The sequence below is a fragment of the Cavia porcellus genome, unplaced genomic scaffold (assembly GCF_034190915.1).
Source record: "Cavia porcellus strain 051 isolate PalLab524CR breed Dunkin Hartley unplaced genomic scaffold, mCavPor4.1 scaffold_19, whole genome shotgun sequence".
NCBI lineage: Eukaryota > Metazoa > Chordata > Mammalia > Rodentia > Caviidae > Cavia > Cavia porcellus.
Genome location: NW_026947502.1, coordinates 40,416,374 through 40,437,629, shown reverse-complemented (window position 1 = coordinate 40,437,629; position 21,256 = coordinate 40,416,374). Strand labels below are relative to the sequence as shown.

Here is a 21,256-nt window from a genome sequence, read left to right as displayed (position 1 = left end):
TATTTTGTTTTTACATTATCTATTATGTCCATCCTTTTGATTTGACTGACTCTGTTCTGATATGTCGCATTTGGTTTTACTCTCTTCAAAAAAAGTAATAAGAACTGTGGGAGTAATAAAACCCAAAATGTGTAATTGTCATTCTACAAAAAAGAAAAGAAAAGAAAGTGCTCTTAAGGTTATAACTGCATATATGTTTAAGTGTATAAGATAGATAACCATATTACTGAGTGTTTTTTGGATCATTGAACAAAACTGTTTGCACTCTCACTGTTTGAAAGTCCACTTTATGTGCTTCAATTTTGTAACTTGAACAACTATTTCTAAGATGAGAATATGTAATCTATTAACTAGTGATTTCTTACTGTTTATTTTTTAAATTTTATATTACTTGTACTCTTTTTCTGTTTTTTTTTTTTTTCCTTTTTCTCCTTAAATAAAAAAAAAGATAGATGAGGCTCTCTGTTCTGGCCTCAGTATTTACTTTAGTTTTTGTTCTCTGTTTCTCTGTCTCTCTTAGTAAACATGCATATATGTAAATGCAAGCATATATATATATATATATATATATATATAATCTCCATGGTGTTATTTATTGCTATACATACACATGTATATCCTAAAAAAGCTGAGCTTTGGAAATATTGAAAAAATACCCTGACTATATTTAAATGCAGTATCTTAGAGCAGTTTTCTAATGAAATAATTTGGCATATTTTATATTAACTTCTTATCTGTCATCACTTTTTATAATTTTAATATATTTCACACCCAGGCTTGAATCACCAAATGTAATTTAAAGCTCACCTTATTTGTTTTCATGGGGTGACTTCATTACTCTGGATCAAGGTTTGGCACATCGCAGTAGCTGACTTTACTACTCAAGGGAGAACAGTTTGAGTTCTCCCAAGCTCAGCAAAGAGAAGGTGTGAGCTTGCGTTTTTCACACCCCTGCTTGGAGAACATCTGCTTCCTGTCTCCCATATGCAGAGGCTAAGGGGAGGAAGTCAGTGGTAGAAGGAGATTCTGTGGAGAGGGTGGATGCCCTACTGACCAGGTCTTCCCCAGCCCTCAGCTGCCTCTGCCGTTTTGCTCTTGATATGTGTGAGGACTGCTAATGAGTCAGGTGGTCTGGGGAGGAGCACTGGGCATGGGGTCAGGTGATCCTAGTGTTTACCTCTGCCATGAGTTAGCTCCTTTGCTGTGGGGAGACCACAAGTTTTCTGCCTTTCTGTTTCATCTATAAAATGAGACACTGAGATGTGAAGACCTTAACTTTCTTCATAGTACTGTGCCAGTAATTCATTTCTGTTACTTTGTATTGTACACACACACACACACACACACACACACACACACAGACACACACACACACACACACACACACACACACACACACGGAGTGATTTTTCCCAACTCAGAGCTGGATTCAGTCCTAATTATTTTGTTTCATAATTCTCCGTATAAATGAAATTATAAGATTCCTGCATATAATGAAACAAAATATTTTCAATGAATTTAAACAGGAAATTCAACCAAGTTTTATTATTTCATCACTCTATATTCTTTCACCTAAGCATCTTTATTGGAAATTTATTGAAGAATTGTCATTACATGTTTTTGTAGTACAATGCTCAGAATAATGTTGCAGCTATCCTTAAAACTGAGAAGTGTAAAGTCCTGTGACTAACAACTAAGTGATCATTTTAACAAAGCAAGTGTGTTTTTCCAAGCAGGCATGTTTGTTGGACAGAATAAAAGTGCTCTGAAAGGTTTCAGATAAGGCAGAGTTGAGGACATGGGAATGGCAAGGTCCCTTGAGGAGCAGAGCAAGGCTGGAGAAACCTCAGCACCCCGACAGTGAAATGCAGCAGAAGAGTCACTGCCCTCAAGGAGAACACAGACTTGTGACAAGGAGCCTTTTGCTAGAGAACTAAGGAAGGAGAACTCTTAAAGAGAGACACTGGTCAGTGTTGTGTTATCAGGAGATCAGATAAAGGTTTAAAGGAAGAGATACATTCACACTGTTTATTACTGATTTTTAAAGAATGGTTTATGAGTTTCATGTACCTATGAGAACAAAAAACAAACGCACCTAGACCATAGAAGGACAAACCACTGGGGTCAGGAAAGACATGAAGCCAAGCCATTTCCTCCACCCCTTTCCCAGGAGCCAGATGTGACAGCTGCTCTGCTCAGTTATCTATCCCACACCAATACCTCACCTTGCAGGATTTTATGTGTCTATATCTGTTGCCTCCTCACCAGTTGCCTCCCCAGAGGGAGGAAAAGAGGGGGAGAGATCTAGCACATAAATCATAAGTTTCTGGTTCCCCTATAGGTTTTGGATCAGGTGTCTTTTACTGTTAAATCGAGAGACCCTGCACTGCACATACGGGTCAGTTAGCCTCTTGTAGTTGGCCTGTGTTACCTGGAGAGAAGCATTTGCTTATCTCATGTATTTTCTGTACCATAACCTACAGGCTTTTTTAAGAATAAAAATCTCTATCATGAGACTCCTGGTGAAACCTCCCAACCCAGTCATACCTGGTTAACTAAGAGAAGACACTTGATCTAGAGGGTAGGCAGAGAGTTCTTTGTCCTTGGGTTTTTCTCTGTATCACAGAAAAAAACATGTCTTTTGTGTCTTTGGTCAGAAGTAGGGAACATATCCTCTGGTGGACCAATCACTGAAGAGAGCATTATTAGGTTGATGTAAAGGGGTCACTGCTCATCCCATGGGCCTAGAGATGCGGCTGCCTGGGGATTAACACTGCCTGCCCTAAAGAGGGCCTGTCTTCTCCGTGACCCATCAGACCACACCTAGTATGCAGAGTGGCTGTAACTGCCTATTCACACGAGGAGATGTAGATGCGGGCTTTGATCCAGTTAAGAAACCCTTACCAAGGGGCAAGACATAATAATATCATGTAAAATTTGAATTCATCTTTACAAAAATTTCTTCTAGGCTCTCAGGACACTAATGTTCCTTGGGTAAAGCTATGGGGAAAACTGCTGATGGATCTATGCAGTTTTTTCTCTGTCCTGTTGCCCCTACTTGAATGGTTGCCCCAATAAAATAGTGGAAATAGTGTGTATTCATTAGTCTAGATTAGCTTTTTATTTTTCTTTTTAGATTACTCTTTTAAATGCTTTATATTCAAGTGTATTTGCTTCATCATCTTTGTTTACATAAATTCTACAGGATGTGACACTATTCCCCCAACTCAGATTTTCAAGAAGATATTTGAATTTCAGCTCCATCTCTGATTGCTTTATACATTGTGGGCTATATATTGGTACTGATAGAAAATTAGTTTGCTATGTTCTGATGCATTTCAATTTGACTAGGAACAGCATGCAGTTTACCAGCACCCTGTTTTATCTGATCGGCATTTATTTGCAGTTTCAGTGTGAAAAGTGGTTGGTGTTCTGGGATGTACACAGACAGGACCCACAGTCGCTGCTCACGGGAGCTGCCTCCTTGCTACTAATGCTGCCTGAAGGTGTAGCAGATATTCAAGTGCATTTTCTTTCCCTGGATTAAACACTTTAATTATTTAAGATCTGAGGTACAGCTGCCATATCTTTTTTTTCTTTATGTTCTGTTTCAATGCTACAACTGACTTTGTTTGTTTGTCCTTGAAAACTGAAATTTTTCTTACCCAAGAACTTGTATCATCTCAATCACCGTATAATTGTTTGTTTTTTCATGGCATGTGCTCTCTTCATGGATTCTTGGTTGTGAAGCTGAGTATTGATTTTAAAAGTCTCGCCCTGTGCCCTGAGTCTGCAGGTTGCTGTTTTTGTGCTCCTAGTTCTGAAACATGTAAACCCTCGGTCTCTCATGTCTGAAGACCACCTGAAGGACACTGGGTCTCTCCTGCCATTGCTCAGACACCTCTTAAAAAGGCTTGGGACTGATGATCATGAACAGGGCATTCAACTTTTTTTTTATTTAAAGAAAAGGAAACAAAAAAATTACATGGAGATAAAAAAGGGTAGAAATAATACAAAATTACAGAAAAATAAATGGTAAGAAATCGCTGGTTGATAAGTTACATATTGTCATCTTAGAAATAGCTGTTCAGGTTACAAAATTAATGTATTTAAAATGACATTCAAGGGGCTGGGGATTTAGCTCAGCAGCATAAGCGCCTGCCTTGCAAGCAGGCAGTCGTGAGTTTGATCCTCAGTACAGATAAAAAGGAAAAAGACAAAAAAAAATGATATTCAAAACGTGACACTGCCAACAGTTCTGCTCAATGATCGAACAAAAACTCAGTAATATGGTTGTCAGTCCTACACACCTGTTTTACATCTCAAAGAGGGTAAGATTAAACATATCAAAACAAAACAAAACAGTTAAAAAAACAATTTAAAGAAATACAGATTTCAAAGCAAGTCCACTGGAGATCTTCACTGTCTATCTAACTGTCTCTAGTTTCTTACAGTCTTCACCCACATTATATATATATATTGCATATTATAAAACTAATCAAATCATTACAGGATGATGAAGGCTTTTTAGGTCTTCAAGATCTGACATTGGGGAAGACAATAATAACTACCATTGCATCTCATCACACCTCTTATTCTCATCGTGATAGCCATCCCCATCTTTACATATGTTGAAATTGAACTTATGAGACTAGACTAATATCATTCTGATCAGTGAATAATAGTATTGCTAGAATTTATATCATAATGCTACAAAATTAGCATTGGGTTTCTTAGTGTCTCTTCTTCACAGTATCTGTTCATTACATCTTGCATTATATAATCTGTTCCCGTAAATAATTTTAAAAAAAAAGTCTCATGTGTGAATTTCTACATATATATCTATCCTCTCTGTATTATAGGGAAGAATAAATCATAACAAGACAGCAAAACAAATTCCTAGAAAAACATGCAATGGATAAGACATATAAGACCACAATATAGGTGATCTTCCGTAGTTACTATGTTTTCTCTTGTTATTTTCAATAGATTTGTCCACATCATTGACTTAATATAGTTAAACATAGTATTACCTATTTTTATAAAAACACAACTTTGAAAGCATTGTAGGAATTGAGAGCTGTTAATAATTAAGGGGCATTCAACTTTAAAAAATGATGCAGTATTTTAGTTGATTGTATTTGTCTCCAGAATTCAGCGGCCTCAGTGTAAGGTCCTCTTTGGGCACCAAAGTTCCTTTTTCATTTTGTTATAGCCACTTTCTTTTATATATTTCCTGCCTTGGTCATTTCTCAATGGCAGATTTTGTTTCCTTTGATTGTTTTCTGGGTACTTGGGCTGTTGTCTCATCCATACTTGCCACTATTCAGTATTAGGATGTGTTGACATTTAGCCTTGTGCCCGTGAGGTGCAGTGGCACACCATGACCTGTAGCCCGAATCTGCTGGTTCAACTCCTAGGCCAAGCCCGGAAGATGCACTGTGCTTAATACCATTTGCTTGTTCCTCTGGAATTCTTCATACAGCTCTGGCCTTGCACACCGGCCAAATTTGCTGGTTACTCCTTTGGTGTAATATGAAGAATAGTGGTGGAGTTAACAGGTCCTTTGTGGGGTTGCTGGGGTTTACTGTGCCCTACTGCAGATGTACTTTGTTGAATTCTGTGTGGTCTTTGTACACTATCTTCACAACATCCCCAAAGAAGAATCCCTGTGCCCGTGGCGCAGCAGCCTTGTTCCACTGAGCCTGCTTTCAAGCCATCACGAACTGTGGTCCTGGGCTACTGGGCTCACCTGGATGAGGACTGTGAGCTGCTAATGTCCTTGTGTAGCCCTGGCCAGAGTGCTACCAGAGCTGGACCACAGAATGGCAACAATGCCTCCTCCTGCTAGGGAGGAAGATGTGCTTCTTGCCAGCTGTGTAAGACACAGCATCTCCAGGGTGCTCTGCCACTCTGCTGCACATGCCTCGCTGGCCTGGATTCTTTTCTCCACACTCCTGGCTTCTGGAGCATGATAATCTAAATGATGCAGTTTGGAGGCAAGTAAGTGAAAGTTTGCTCTGCCTTGAGTAACAGCTCTTTATGTGAAAAGCCATCTGTCACTTAAAATTTTTAAAACTGAATTTATTTTAATTTCTCCAAGGGAAATTTCTACTTAAAGGAAACTAGCAGTCAGATTTCTAGAAAGCCTCCATGTTAGATACAAATAACCATAAATTTATCTGTTTTATAAGTTCGAAGTTTAGAGTCTATCTCATTGTAAATTTGTGGTTATATTCTTATTAAGCTATTGGGAATTTTTTTCAAATTATGAGGCAATAATTTATAGCATAAACTGAATAAATTCCTCGATGCTCAAAATCAATATCTTTCATACATGTGATATAAATATACTTCTGAGTGACACTGTTATGTGAAGTGTGAAGGAGCAAGGAATAATTTAATTAGATCATAATATAGAAGGAGACTTAGAAGCAAAGAATTTTGAAGAGTAGAAATCATAGCTGAAAAAATTACTTGCAGATTTGTGTAGGAATTTTCTTGGGGAACTGTTTTGTCTCAAGTTATTGCCAGAAGCTAGTTAAATTTTCTTTAAAATTAAACCTTGGATCCCCAAGCAGTGCATAGCTGCCTACATTCTATCTAATGAGCCAAAGTATGCGCAGCAATCTCCAGCCCATGGGAAAGCTTTGGTGCTTCACTTGGAGACTAGTAAGGTTCCACCCAGTGACCCCAAGTGGCCAGAGTCATCTGGTAAGATCTGTCTAAGGACCTCCACTCAACTGGGGAAACTCCCTGCAATAGGAATAGATATCCTGAACCCAAGAAACAACTGAGATCTTGCTTTCAGCTTCCCTAAAGGAATATATGAAAATGAAAACAAAAGAGCAAACTACAGTCTCAAACCTCCAGCCCATCCCAAGCAAGCCTAAGAGATATGGACATAGAAAATGTAAGCCATACACCTGAAACTCCTCAAATGCTAGCAATTGAAGTAAAGAACCAACTCCAGGAAGCTATAAAGGAACTCAGATCAGAAATAATCTTCCAGGTAAAAAAAGAAATGATAAATATAATGAAAGAAATGCTAAACACATCTAAAGAAGACATAGTTAAAAATTAGAGGAAAAATGCAAAAAGATGGAAACCTTCAATGGACAATATTAGAAACTAACAGAATGCATGAAACAGATTCAAGGAGATATACAGGAATCAAAAATTCCATCAAAAGTTGGCAAAACTGCCTTAATGAAAGGAAGATACACTTTCAGGCATTGAAGACAAGATTGCAACTAGTGAGCAGGAAGGGAAAGATCTTTTAAAAATAACAAGGAATCAGAAAATAAAAATTCAACAGCTGCAAGATGATGCAAAGTAAAATGATATAAGATTAATATGGATAAATGAAAAAGAAGCAGACAAAACAAATGATATCAAGAGGCTATTTACAGAAGTAATAACTGAAAATTCCCCAAACACGAGAATGGAAACTGACATACAGATCAGTGAAGCATATAGAACTCAAAAAGAAAACTACACCCAGACATGTAATAATCAACATCCCAGAAGTCCAACATAAAACAGAATATTAATAGCTATTAGGGAGAAGAGAAAGATCACCTATAAAGAAAAGCCTATCAGAATCACAGGAGACTTCTCAACACAAACAATGAAGTCAAGAAGCACATGGAGTGAAGTATTTCAGATCTTAAAGAAAAACAATTTCCAACTCAGACTGAAGTACCCTGCATAACTGTCCTTCAAAATTGATGGAGAAATAAGATGCTTCCAAGACAAAGAACAGCTGAAAAACTTCATGACCACCAAACCAACCCTGCAAAGAATGCTGAAAGACATTCTAGACAGACATAGAAAAAAAAACCCACTAAGCACAGCAAACAATTAAACAGAGTGGAAAAGTAAGGAATCAACAGCAGAAAGATAACATGTCAAAAGTAAACCAATATATATCTATAACCATTAATGTAAATGACCTCAATTCACCAATTAAAAGGAACAGCCTGGCAGAATGGATCAAGAAACAACATCCAACCATATGCTGTATACAAGAAACTCATCTAACCCAAAGGAAACTCATAGAATGAAAGTCAAAGGATGGAATAGGAAATCCACACCCCCACAAAAAGCAGGGATAGATATTCTGTTTGCAGACAATGTGAACTTCAAACCAAGAATGATCAAAAGAGATAAAGAAGGTCACTACACATTGGCCAGAGGAAAATTTCAAGATGAAGAGATAACAATCTTAAATATATATGCACCGAATTTGGAAGCATCCAGCTATACAAAAACAAATATTAACAGAAATGAAACATCAAATAAGCAAAAACACAATGATAATAGGAGACCTTAACCCCCCATTGACAAAAAGAAACAGATCAGATAGACAGAAAATCAGCACAGAAATAACAAAACTGAATCACACTTGTGAACAAATAGACTTGGTAAACATATACAGAGTGTTCCACCCAACAACATCAGAATAAACATTCTTCTCAGCAGCACATGGGAATTAGACCATATACTAGCCCACAGAATATGCTTAAGTAAATGCAAAAGAATTGAAATTATCTCATGCATGTTATCGGATCATAGCACCATGAAACTAGAAATTAAAGACAAAAGAAACTGCAAAAACCACACAAGCACATGGACATTGAATAATACACTCCTGAGCAATCAGTGAGTCACAGAAGAAATTAAAGAAGAAGTTAAGCAATAGCTACAAGCAAATAAAAATGCAAATATAACTTACCAGAACCTGTGGGATGCAATGAAAGCAGTCCTCAGAGGAAAATTTATTCTTGTGAATTCCCGTATCAGGAAAACAGAACACACACAAATAACCTGATGCTACACCTCGAACATTTAGAAAGAAAAGAGCAAGTCAAGCCCAAAGCCAAAAGAAGGGAAGAAATTATAAAGATCAGAGCAGAAATCAGTGCAATAGAGACTAAGAAAATGATACAAAGAATCAATGAATCAAAGAGTTGGTTCTTTGAAAGAATAAATAAAATTGATAAGCAAACCTTATTAAAAAAGGAAAGAAAAACTCAAATCATTGCAATTAGGAATGAGAATGATAAAATCACTACAGGCCCTGTGGAAATATAGATGATCATCAATACCTATTTTGAAAACCTCTACTCTCATGGGCTTGATAAAACAGAAGAAATGGACAGATTCCTAGAAACAAATGAATTACCAAACCTGGATCAAGATGATGTAAAACTGCTGAATAACCCAATTTCAATCAATGAAATTGAAAATGTAATTAAGACCTTACCATGAAAGAAAAGTCCAGGTCCAGATGGATTCACTGTGGAATTCTTTAAGAAATTCAAAGGGGACTTAATGCTGATGTTTCACAACTCTTGAAATTGAAAGGGAAGCAATTCTCCCTAACTCATTCCTGGATGCAAGCATTACTCTAATATGAAAACCAGAGAAAAATCCAACTAAAAAAGAGAACTACAGGCCAATCTCCCTAATAAACATAGATGGAAAAATTCTCAATAAAATATTGGCAAACAGAATGTAACAAATCATCAAGAAGATTATATACCACAACCAAGTGGAATTCATCTCAGGAATGCAGGGATGGTTCAACATATGCAAATCAATAAATGCAATCCACCATATCAATAGAGCCCAAAATAATTACATGATCATTTCTATAGATGCAGAAAAAGCTTTTGATAAGACCCAACATCATGGTAAGAACCTTATAGAAAATTGGAATAGATGGTCTTTATCCCAATATGGTAAAAGTTGTTTATGACAAACCAACAGCCAGCATCATATTAAATGGCCAAAAGCTAAAAGCTTTTACTCTAAAATCAGGCACAAGACAAGGATGTCCATTATCACCGCTCCTATTCAATATAGTTCTGGAAATACTAGCCAGAGCAATTAGACGAGAGAGAAATAAAAGGAGTAAGGATAGGAAAAGGAATTAAATTATCATTATTTGCAGATGACATGATACTCTACAGAGAAGACCCCCAAAACTCCATTGAAAGACTCATAGGTATAATAAATTCAGTAATGTAGCTGTAAAAAAAGTCAACACTCAAAGATCAATAGCATTGCTATACAGAAACAACAAAATTACTGAGAGAGAAACAAGCCACATTCTTCACAATAGCATTTAAAAAAAGAAGAAATTCTTAGGAATCAATTTAACAAAAGAAGTAAAAAAATCTATTCAGGGGAAACTATATTACCCTGAAAAAAAAGTTGAAGAGGATCTCAGAAAATGGAAACACATTCCTTGTTCATGGATAGGAATAACAAATATTGTGAAAATGGCCATTCTTTCAAAATTATTATACAGTGTTAATGTAATCCCAGTCAAAATACTACTAGCATACCTCAAAGATCTAGAGAAGTCATTCCTAAAATTCATCTGGAACCAGAAAAGACCTAGAAAAGCAAAGGCAATTCTGAGCAACAAATGCAAGGCAGGAGACATCACAATCCCTGACTTGAAGTTATATTACAAAGTTACTGTAATAAAATCAGCATGATACTGGAAAAAAAACAGACTTGAAGATCAGTGTAGTAGATTAGAAGATACAAGTACAATCACAAACACACTCAGCCACCTTATCTTTGTAAAGGGGCTAAACACGTTCACTGGAAGAAAGATCGTCTCTTTATAAATGGTGCTGGAAAAACTGGCTTTCCATATGCTGAAAACTAAAACTAGATCCATGCCTATCACCACGTTTCCTTTATACATCAGAGATCTAAATATTAAAACAGAAACACTAAGTCTATTGGAAGGCAAATTAGGTAAAAAACTTAAAGACCTAATTGTGGGTAGAGAATTCAAGAACAAAACTCAAACTGCACAGGAAATACTTCCCAGAATCAATAACTAGGATCTCATCTTATTAATACATTTTTGCAGGTCAAAAGGAATCTCCAGCAGAGTGAAAAGGAAATCCATGAATTTTGAAAAAATCTTAGTCAACTGTCCCTTAGAAGTTTAAAAAATCAGATCCCCCAAATTCAAAGACCCAATCCAAAAATGGGCATCTGAGATGAATACACAGTTCTCAGATAAAGAAATACAAATGGTAAATAAATACATGAAAAAATGTTCAGCATCATTGTTCATTAGAGAAATGCAAATTAAAACCACACTGAGATTCCATTTCCCTCCAGAAAGAATGGCCAGGATCAAGAAAACTATTAACAACAAATGCGGGGGAAAAGGAACTCTTTTGTACTGTTGGTGGGAGTGTAGACTGGTACAACCACTATGTTCTCGTCTATGTCAGTCTGGAAGTTCCTCAAAAAACTGGGATTGGAAGTCCCATTTCACCCAGCTATTCCACTTCTAGGCATATTCCCAGAAGAATCAGAAACATCATATCACAGTGATATATGTGCACCCATGTTTATAGCAGCACAATTTGTAATAGCCAGATCTTGAAAACAACCTAAATGCCCATGAACTGAGGAATGAATAAAAAAGATGTGGTATTTTTATACAATGGAGTACTACTCAGCTATAAAGAATGATCACATTGAGATTATTGTAAGTGGATACAACTTGAGACCATACTCATAAAGTGAAATAAATCAAACTCACATGTGTAAATACCATATTGTCTCCTTAGTGTAAGAAATAGTAAGCATACATAAGATATAAAATCCTCAATAAATACAGTGAAAGAGTAAGAATCTACTCAAAGTGGAAAAATAATATCTCAGGGAAGACCAGGAAAAAGAAAAAGAAAGGGAAAAGAAAAAAATATCTAAAGTTGTGTAAACACACAGGATAGCTGATTGTGCTACAAATTCTCTAAGTCTTGGAACAAAACAGTTGGATTGGAACAATTTTGCATGCTTATGTCCGGTGATCTGAGGAACTCTTGAAGATCACTACGGAAAATATAAACCTTAGTTCTGTTTCTACCACCTTGTTTTGAAGGCCTGTATCGTTATTCCTTTAGGCTCTTTGATATTGTTGTTTGTCTTTTTGTTTCTTATTACTCTAGTAATCTGTTTTGTTTTGTTTTTCTCTCTAATACAGAAAGGTATACATGTAGAGGCTTATACATTCCTAGAACTACTTCTAAACATTTTATGAGAATCAATTATATTATGTGTGATGAAATGAACAGCTACTTTGAAGAAAAGCAGACATTATGGTACCGACTGCTGATTCTGTATCATCAGCTGTGAAATCCAGTAATGCTTCTATTCTTTGTGTAGAGTGGTTTTAGTCTGTTTTGTATTGTTTAATTTCAACATACATGAAGGAATAGACAGCTATTTTGACGAGAACAAGAGACATTATGGCAGCCATTGTTGATTTTCATATTGTCTGGTTTTGAAGGCCTTGTAATGACTTCATTACCCTACTCTGATCAGTTGTATACTATTTTGTTTTGTATTAATTCATTGTGTTTGAAGGTATAGACAACCATTTAGAAGGAAACAAGAGACATTATGGTAGGAACTGTAGATCTCCTGTTGTCTTGCTTTGAAATCTTTGTCACTTACATTGTTGTTTTTCTGATCTGCTTTGTTCTGTTTAGTTTCATCCTTTTTTAAATAAAATAAAATGTAAAAACTAAACCTCACTTATGTCAACCATAATGATTTGAAAGTTTAGCATGGTCAGGACATCCCTTTTGCTTGCTTGCCTGTGTTTCATGTACACAGGGGAGTTTATCAGGAGTCACAGATGATTTTTCTAACTAGTCTGTCAGACTGCAGTGATGCTTATATTAAAAGCAAAACATATATTTAGGCATAGTGATTTTACTCTAGTATATTCTCAAGTTCTCTCTTTTTTTGCTATTCATTTAAAAAATTTTAATAACCAAATTTTCAGAGTATTAAAGAAAGTGGGACAGAGAGCATCTTTTATATTCTAGGTGCTCAGACATCCTGCGTTTTCATGATCCCAGCCAGCCAAGATCTTGGAGGATCTTGACAGACGGTCATTGTTGGTCTACATGAAATTTGTGCCATGCTGTGGGGCAGAGCACAACTTCCCCTGCAACAGATGTGACTTTTCTCCTTTAGGCTGCAGATTGCAGAGACACTGAACAATGCTAGTAACATCTAAACCAAGCCTTGTGGGTCTCTTGTGAAGAACACAGCGGCTGCTGGGTGAGAAGGATTCTCTCTGAGAGTTTTTTACATCACCTTAGCCACTGGGATTTGATCTCTTTACAGGGATACATTATGGTTTAGATCTAAAATGTACCCCAAAAGTTCATGTACTCTGAGGTGAGGCTTTTGAAAGATAATTGGATCGAGGGTAACTGATTAGTCACTGCCGCATCAGTGACTCGAGTCCAGTGGGGTTAGAGGCAGCGTGGGTTCCGCAAAGGGGCCACCAGGGATGTGATGCAGAGCAGGGGTTCTTGTTCCTGCGTCCTCCCTTGTCACTCTGCTTCCTGGTTTCCTGGAGTGAATAGCTGTCTCCACCATGCCTTCCACCATGCTGTTTCTGCTCAGTGCTATTTGACTGTGAGCCAGGCTACCGCGAGTCAAATTAAATCTCTCCTTCTTCACGCTGGGGGTGCTGTCTGCTGTCTCATTGCTGGGACAGTGACTAACACGTGTCATAAACCCAGAGACTGATGGTTACCTTTAGATTTGTTTTGATTCCACTTGTGGTATCTCAGAAATTCTGGTTTTTTCATCAGCAAAAATTCATCATTGAGATATTCTTCTTGCATTTTGCTAAGCATAAATGGTAATTTCTGTGAATCATGTGATGGTGGTCACAGAGAGACCACAGGCTCTTTGACTGCTCACTGTTCTTAAATAATCATAGGGAAAGGAAATTATTTTGAACCACCCTTCAATAAGACATTAGTGTACCAAAAATAAAAAGAACATAATGAACTATGGTAAACTAATAGGAAATTCATAATAATTTCACAAACGGTACTGAGGAAAAATTCATTTAGTCTTTTCTCACCGCAACTCATATGTCAAGATAAATCTCAGAAGGATTACAGAGTTAAATGTGAAACATGAACGCACTAAGCCCACAGAAGAAAATACAGGTGATTATTAAGCTGACAGGAAAGATTTCTAAGCTTAAAAGCAAATAGAAGAAACAAAGCAACACACTGGCTCTGTTAGACCTTAACGTCTGACTTGGCCTGTGCGCTGGGAGAATCGCCTCTGGTAGGTGTGGACTGCACCCGTTTCTGGGCTTTGGATGAGTGGTACTGTTGTGTCTTTCAAGGGTGTGATCCTCAGAGCATTGCTGGTGAGCTAAATTAAAATAATGCCTGTGCCCGGGAAGGTGAGTCATATAAGCAGCCTGGAGTATATTTTAACTTATTAGTTAAAATATGTAGAAGTAAAATATTTATACACCTTTTCTGACCCTAATTTGTCAATTCTCTCTATTAGAATAACTTGTTACAATCAAACATTTATGAAATTATTGTGATGAAAAGTAAGAGTGGAAGGAGGGAGGAGACAAAGTATTGGAAGTGGAAAAGGAGGGGAAAGGACAGAAGAGGCAGGAGAAGTGAAGGGAGGGAAATGGGAGGCATCTTCACGTCACACAGAAGGTTAGCAAAGCCAGCTGGAGATTAGAAGCCGGAGGGACTGAGGGCTGGGGTATCCCTGGTGGAACTTCTTTTTGGTTCTTGACATCAAGGAACAGCTCAGGCTCAGACGTGGGGTTGCTCCTCGGCGAGGTCTGCCTGCAGGACCTGAAGACCTCGGTGTGAGTTTTGTTCCCACTGCCCTCCTTTCTTGGCACTTTTGGTAAGCAGCTCTTTCTTAACCCTTTAGGATTCAGGCCTCTTGCATGTCAGGGCCTGCCTCTCCCCATTCATTCCACTCCCCGGCTAAGCTGGCAAAACTTTTCTCTGCCCAGTCACATAGTTGTCCCGTCCTGATTTGCAGCGAGTCTTTGGAGGGCAGTTTATTTTCCTGTGTCACTTGTCACATGTGGGCTGTTTGTTTCAAATTGAAGCCTTCTGGCGTATGTAGCTAACCTGTTTTTGTGGTTGTGTTCACCTTTTGTGGAGCTTTTTCTGATTCCTTACAGATTCATCAGAGCAAAAGCCTCCCTGACCTTTCGTACAGAAGCCTTTGCCTTTCTTGGCCATAAAATGAGACTTTGGGGCACTGTGTCACTTGTTCCTCCTACAGCCCTGCCTGGGAGTCATAGTAAACCAGCTGGCCTAATTTCTGAGAACCTACTTTTCCTCCAGCTACGCCTTCACACCGCCCTTGGTGGACGCCCTTCTGAGGGAGGTAGTAACTGTGACATGACGAAGTGGCATATATGGAGTTTTATGTTTTCTAAGTGACTGGTGCCATCAGGGAAGAATTAACTATGCAAGAAATGGAAGTAGACAATGAGGAGAAAGGTATTATCTATTCAGTGTGCAAGGTAGAATTCACTGGTAATGACCATTGCTTAACTTCAAGATTTTTTTTATACTGTTATGGATTGTTCTAGCCAATTAAAAACGTTAGGTGTTGTCTATATAATTTGGCACAAACTGTGCTTGCCGTTAGACTCCTACAGTACAGTGGGATACAGCCCTTGCTCTTGGAACTGCTGAGATCATAGGAAGAACTTCAAGACCTAATTCTAGTGCTAGTCTTCAAAAATGTGTATTTTGTTTTTTCCCCATGTGTTTGACAACCTTATACTTCAAACTGATTTTCATTCTGGTAAGTACTTTCTTTTATCTTTATTTTTCAGTGGACAAAAGCTCCCTGCTTAGGAGTTTTGGGCTGGCTTGGAAAGGAGCTGAGGTGAGGCAAGGTTCAGACACATTTCCTCTGAATGAGTTCCTAGACATTTGTCCTTAAATGTTGGCAGCTGCGTGACCAAATCATAGCCGGGTCAGAGAGGGCAGTTAGTGTGCTCTTTCTCCTGAATTGTGTAACTGGCCCACGCTGTCACTCGGTGGTTCGTCCGCTTCTTTCTGCCTCTCTCCATGTGTTTTATTTTGCTTCCTCTAGCTGTCCATCACCGCCGCTTTCTAACATACTGTGTTCTCTCATGAATACCTCTCTCATGATAGTCCTTTTGATTTCTTAGGCATAGTTTGTATGAAAATTCAAGACTGTAAGTCTTTAGTTATGACTTTGCTTTGATCGTGGGCCAACACTTTTCTTTTGAAAGAATCTTCTTCTATACATTCATGAAAAGAACCACAGGGTCTTAACCAAGCTGACATGGCGAATTCAGAGGGTGCTCCTTCCAGACACTAAGCAGCAGCTATGGGCAACCTCCTGCCCAGAAAATCGCTGTGGAATGGAGTCAGTGGCACAAGTGTCCACCTCTATCCAGGTATCAAGGACTGGACAGGGCAGATCCTGTGGACAGATTATGTTGGGTAAATTTTGTAACAAGCAAAAAGCTACAGAGTAGGATGAGATTGAGTAATTGCAATTTAGGATATAATTTGTGGCTCTTTTTTGTGGAAGAAGAAAATATGATTATGTTGGCTGGAAAGTTAAAAGATCTCATACTTGGCAAAGTTATCCAAGCAGGCAGCTGATAAGAATACCCAGCATTTTATACTATTGAACATGACCTTGAGTTCTGATTATCCTCAGAGGTTGAGTTCTTTGAGATTACTTGTGGGGTTCATATTCTGCTCATTCTTCTGGTCCTTTTTTAAGATTTGTTTTGGTAACATCTTTGCAAAGTCAGCAGCTGGCATTCATGTGGAAAGATGAGAGTTTTAAAAGATAAGACTATATTTAGTAATCTAAATTATTTAGGGCCACATTATGACATTAGTTAGAATTACTGTTGTTAACACAAACTAATTTTTAAAAACAGGAGTTAAAATGGATTAAAACACTAGAGAATTTTATTTGATGTTTGATTTATGTGAATGGACTATAAATTCATATTGGAAAACAGAAACCTATTCTAAATTGTAAAAATGTTAGAAGCATGAAGTTAACATCAAACCACAAATTATGCCAAAGTTCAAGTCCAGCCTATGTGGGTGGTACATAGAACAAAGGCGACATTCAAGAACCCACATGAGCCCATGAGTGATGGTCATGTTGCTTCTTGAAAAGCAAGGAAATTGATGGTAAAAACCTCTATCTTATCTCCTAAATTTCTGTTAATAGTTTTTCATCAAGACTTTTTAAAAATTTCATTGGCTCTTAAAACACATTTATTGAGACAAGGTGTAACTCTAATGTATGTGTGCGTGTATATATGTAATGTATATGTGTATTTACACATATATATGCCATTTAATTTATGCTTATTTTGTTTTTGTATTTCAGGAATATATTTCAATTATCTATCACATTCTGATTCATTTGTGTTGTTCACAAATGTGAGGCCACAGTTGCCAATGTCTAGATAATAATATACTTCAGGTATGTATTACATTAGGATCCAAAAATCATTAAGACACTCAAATAAAAGAAGCCAACTTTGGTGTCAATTGAACCCTGTCTCAGGCGGAATTGCTGCTTGGCAGTTGTTCTTTTCTCCTTTGGGGAATACATGTTCACTCATAGCAGTTGGTGAGTGACTTCAAGACAAAAAAGAGCACTTGAAGCCAGAGAAAACCTAGGTCCCATGCCCAGCCTTCTTTAATAGCTACCATTAGCCTTCCCCCAAAGCTCACATTTTTAATTGTTCCTTTTTATTGGAGTATACCATCTTGAAATTTCACAGAATTCAAATTAGACTCTGATTTTAGAGTTAGTGATGCTAATTTGCAAATTATTTCAGCAAACATAAACATCTTAATCTTAGATTGAATATTTGATATAAATTTGCCACAAGTAAACCTTTGCTCAGATAGATGATCACTGTGAATAATCATATATGTTATTTTTTGGCGTGACCTTTAGTAGGAGAGACAGGGAATTTATCCAGTATCTCCAGAGTGGAACATTCAATTTAAAAAGTAACTTTTAGGAAGTTATCATTTTCCATAAAATGTAATTTTGCCTTTATGAGTCTGACTAAGAAATTGTTCTAAATTTATCAGTTTTTTGAGCAAAGACTCATCTGTTAGGGTGACAGGTGATTTTTCTACGCAATTCTTTGCCAGTTTTCATAATAACTACGGCATTGATCCTGCTGGTAGGCCACCTCCAGTTCCATGAGTAAGCTTTATATTTTAATAGGGAGCTGTGATCCTTGACAAGTGGGCTCCAGTGGCTTAGTATTTGATGCATATGCTGGAATTAACAAAACTTAGATTTTTACCCACCTAAGAGGAAGAAATACTCTCACTTTGGTCTCCCTGTACCCTGATGTTTAGGAAGCTGTTCTGAAGTGTGGTGGAGCTTCCATCCATCCACATAAGGAAAAGGAAATACACACAGTGTTAATTTACAAGAGATAAGGGCAAAAAAACATTTTATCCTTTCCTCTACCCACTCAATACTGGAAGGACCAAGTAAAACCTCCTGATGATTGTTCCAGATGCACAGGTGCACGTGATGTGAGGTTTGATGTACAGATAGTCATGCAGTCCAAGGTTCTTACCTCCTTTAAGGAAGGAACTATGGATAAGACTGCTGAATTTAAACAGCAGGCTGGTCCCAGTTCTCAATTGAGGAGACTCTTGGAAGCAGTTAAAGGGACAAATGCACTGTGGTTCAGGGGGTGGATATACTAACTGGATTATGTGTTCACATGGTACAACATTTACAGTAGAATATTGACTTTTTTTAGTATATAATTAGCAACCAGGGCCATTCAAGGACTAGATTTGATGTAACTACGGGTAGCAAATGCTTCTGATAGTGTAATATGTAGCACAGGAGTGAAGAGATGACTTTGGCAACAGGGACAGACCTTAAATACCTGGACCAGGTGGTAAGAAAGATATCTCTGTTTAGATTCTTCTAAAATTATTCTAATTGGTTTGAGGAAGAAATATCAGTTGGGGTTTGTCTGGGTGCTTTTATTCCTAAGAAATAAAGAAAGAGAGAGAAGAGTCTTCAGTCCAAAGTACCTTTAGTCAGCAAACTATCTAGTCGAAATTTAGTGTCATTGATTTATTCTACATTGACCACTCCCCTTTCAGGTTGTATCTACAGTTTAAAATACAGAATGACCACTTCTTGTACTGAATTTCTTTTTGGTGTGATGAAAATGTTCCAAAAATGGTTGTGGCTACGATTGTACAACTATGAGTATACTAAAATCTGTTAAAAAATGTGGCTATGTCCTCTAATCTATTCCATGGATCTTCAGGTCTGTTTTTATTCCAGTACCATGCTGATTTTATCACATTAGCTTTGTAGTATAATTTCAAGTCAGGGATTGTGACGCGTCCTGCTTTCCCTTTTTTTGCCCAGATTTACCTTTGCTCTTCTAGGTCTCTTCTGGTTCCAGATGAATTTTAGGAATGATTTCTCTAGATCTGTGAGGTATGCAAATGGTATTTTGGTTGGAATTGCATTAAATCTGTATAACAATTATGGGAGAATGGCCATTTTCACAATGTTTGTTCTTCCTATCCGTGAACAAGGAATATCTTTCCATTTTCTGAACTCCTCTTAAATTTCTTTTTTCATAGCTAAATCTTGGAAACAACCCAACTGCCCATCAATCGAGGAATGGATGAAAAAAGATGTGGCATTTTTATACAATAGAGTACTACTCAGCTATACAGAAAGATTGTGTCAAGGCTTTTATAAGTAAATGGATGTGATTTGATACCATACTCAGTGAAATAAATCAAACTTACATGTGTAAATGCTATATTGTTTCCCTTAGTGTAAGAAACTGAAAGAACAAATATGATCGAAAATCTACAAAATATTGTAGAAACTGCTATATTACTAATTGTATTAGTTCTTGGAAAAGAACAGCTAATACTCATATAATTAGATCAATTTTACATGTGTACATATAGTAAACTAAATTACCCTTTGGAAGGTAACAATATGCAATTTTATAACCATTGTTAAATTCCTGTTATCTTGTGTTGAAAACCTATACTCTTTTTGTTTTGGGTCTGTTGTTTGTCTCTCTTGCTTTTTGCTTTTTCTTTTCTGTCTTTTCTCTCTTAGGTAAATAAAAAAACTGCTAAAATCTGTGATTTTATATATTTTAAACAGTTGAAATGTATGTGACTCATAGCTCAAGAAAGGCTATTATAACAACAATTACTAATAAAGGAAGAATAAAATGATCAGTGAAATGAAATGAACAGAAATCACGGACAGTCTGCGTATTATGACATTTCCCTCTCCTCCCCCGCTCTCACCCCTTCCTTATTGAGCTGAATTGTCAATGTGATGAGCCTGATTGCTGTCCAGGGGATTAGCAGTAAGACACTTTTTGGCATAAGTCTCTGTGGTGCATGGAGGCAGGACTTTGGGTCCGTATCTAGTCTAGCTCCTTTCTCCCTGGCACTGTTCTGCTCTGTTCCCATCCTCCTGGAAGTGGGCTGCTGCTCTGCCATGCCCTTCCACCATGATGCTCCTGCCTTGGAGCAGGTGGACAGTGGCATGAATCCTCTGGATCTGTGATCCAAATTAAATCTCTGCTTAAAGCAGCAGCTGTTGGACATTTTGCACGAGCAATGGGAATGCCCTTCCCTTTTCTTCCCTTCCACTTTAACCTCCCTCTTTTTTTTTCTTTGCAGTAGAAGTCTTTTGACTGGCAAAAAATGAATCTTAATGAGGTCAATTTGGGCCCCTTATCAATTCAAATAAATCCCTCTATTTTAGATAGGATTTTTAAAAGCTTACAAACAAAAATCCAAGGACAACACATAAAACTTACTTTTATCCATAGTTGGTGAAACCTAATGGTTCCTTGCTGGCAGTGTTTCTGGATTCCAGTTTAAGCTTAGCTATTGAGCCTATCGATTCAGTGCTTTTATTTTGAAATGTGAAGCACTGGAGTTCAGAAATCCCTTCCTTCAATAATGGAAAGTGAATGTTTTTCTAGGCTTAGTGGTCTATATTGCTAGCTTTGCAGGAACAGCTCTGTATTTTAGTGAAATCAATTATAGTCACTGACATTGCATTACCGCAAGGGAGACTGTCTTACACATTTTGAAGATAATTGAAGTCAAAATAAAAATCAGGTAACAATTGTTGATGTTTGTCTGGTTTGGTCTTTTGAAATGATAGCTGCATTTTTGAAATTCAAATTAAGAATGTGTAAATATTCACTCTGAAGATTATGACATATTCCTTTTGAGCACTTTCCCTTTCATTATTACAATATCTATTGTAGATTTTGGATCTTATTACTTTTTCAGTTTTTTATTTTATTATTTTTATGCTAGGGAGACAATAGGATATCTAT

At 37.3% G+C, this 21,256-nt stretch overlaps 1 long non-coding RNA gene across 4 annotated transcripts; it reads left to right on the top strand.

Annotated features, from left to right (window-relative positions):
• The first annotated feature begins 2,979 nt into the window (after positions 1-2,979).
• Positions 2,980-21,044, top strand: LOC134471645 (uncharacterized). Of its 4 annotated transcripts, none has more exons than XR_010041166.1 (5): positions 2,980-14,701; positions 15,029-15,747; positions 17,251-17,346; positions 19,311-19,362; positions 19,512-21,044. It is a non-coding gene; the product is annotated as an uncharacterized LOC134471645 (long non-coding RNA). The 4 variants fall into 4 exon arrangements; XR_010041167.1 differs by having other exon boundaries at positions 2,980-14,742; XR_010041165.1 differs by having other exon boundaries at positions 2,980-15,237; positions 15,695-15,747.
• Positions 21,045-21,256: the final 212 nt, after the last annotated feature.